Source organism: Ostrea edulis, chromosome 6 (assembly GCF_947568905.1).
Source record: "Ostrea edulis chromosome 6, xbOstEdul1.1, whole genome shotgun sequence".
In the NCBI taxonomy this organism is placed as follows: domain Eukaryota; kingdom Metazoa; phylum Mollusca; class Bivalvia; order Ostreida; family Ostreidae; genus Ostrea; species Ostrea edulis.
This window is the reverse complement of record NC_079169.1, coordinates 10,001,556-10,003,130: the sequence shown is the minus strand read 5'-3', so window position 1 is coordinate 10,003,130 and position 1,575 is coordinate 10,001,556.

The window sequence follows — 1,575 nt, the reverse complement described above, 5'->3', positions numbered from 1 at the left end:
GGGCTGCAAAATGTAGGCCTATGTTCGGCGCTAATGGAAATTGAGCTGGGACGGATCTTTTTTGTGCCACACTTGATGTGACTCGGGTCACAGTTTTTGCGGTCTCGTCCGAAGGACCACCCCATTTATTCGCCTCTTACGACAAGCAAGGGGTACTGAGGACTATTCAAAGTCGGACCGACAGTTAACGACTAATGCACGAAAGTTTTTGGTGATTAATTATGTGTGTTCTGTTACACAGTTATAATCGGTTAAAAAGCTGTACAGAGCTTGTGTTTAAGTTGAATGTATATAGTGCCAACTTTAAATAAAATGCTAACAGCGATACATTGGAGATTTCAAAATCGGACATGTCCCTAGCAATATGCATAGATCTGAATCGAAAGTTTGTAGAAATGAAACTAAAATAAAATTCTTTAAAAAGACCTTATCAGTAAATGTTGCAAAGTACATGCATTAGGTATGAAGAAAATGAAGTCTTTGAAACTTGAAATACTTCTTATTTATATCAACAAAGTTGCAAAATGGTAAACTAATGATATCTGATGATCTTTATTTTCAAGCATTCGCTTTTCAAAATCAAACTTAATTGAATTAAAATTATTTATATTTCTTGTATTCGCTCGCCTCATGATTTTTATCTCCAAAATAAAAAATATTTTCGCCCTCTCGCCTCACTTTTTTTGTTTGAAAATCCGAAAGACTATTATACAAATTGGTGTGGCCTGACAAGAAAAGAGTATTATGTAGGTAAAATTGCATACCAAGTGTGCTATAATTTGTTTTCAATAAAAGATTTTCCATTAACACAACTAAGTCGGGAAAACACAAAATTTAATCCCGTGGGGACCCGGTTAGAATAGGTCCTCAGAACCTCTTGCTTGTCGTAAGAGGCGATTAAATGGTGTGGTCTTTAGAATGAGACTGCAAAAACCGAGGCCCCATGTCACAGCAGGTGTGGCACGATAAAGATCCCTCCCTGCTAAATGGCCATAAGCTCCGAGCATAGACTTAAATTTTGCAGCCCTCCACCGGCAGTGGTGTACGAAGGGTAATCGTGTTCAAAAATCCAAACTTGTAACTTTGTTTGTAGGTCTCGTCCATCCGGGAGAGGGTTTTGAAGTGGTTGGCTAGGACCCTCCTCGGCGCCGGTGCTACTCTGTCAGAGTTGGCAGCCTCCTTACGGGCCGAGGAAGTGTTCCCGGACCCCCACGGTGGTCTCACGCCAGATCTGGTGGAGGCCATGGATAGCCTGTGCCGCAGTGTGGGGGAAGCCCCTTCCCCAGTCTACGAGTTGCGCGGGGATGTCCACCCCGCGCTCCTCCTCCATTGGAGGGCACAGGCTGTCCTGTTGACAAAGGTCGACTCCTGCTGGAGGGCGGCCTACAAGAGGTTGGCCGCCAGCGAGAGGATCGGCCGCCGGCGTTTGAGGGACTTCTCCATGAAGCCTAACTCGTCGGAGGTCCCTCAAGCGCCAGAACGAGGCCCTCCTCGGGGGCTCCGGCTCCGGGGACAGCTGCTCCCTCGGTGCCGCCGGCAGCTCCTGAGGAGGCCTCGTTCGTCCGCCAGGAGTCC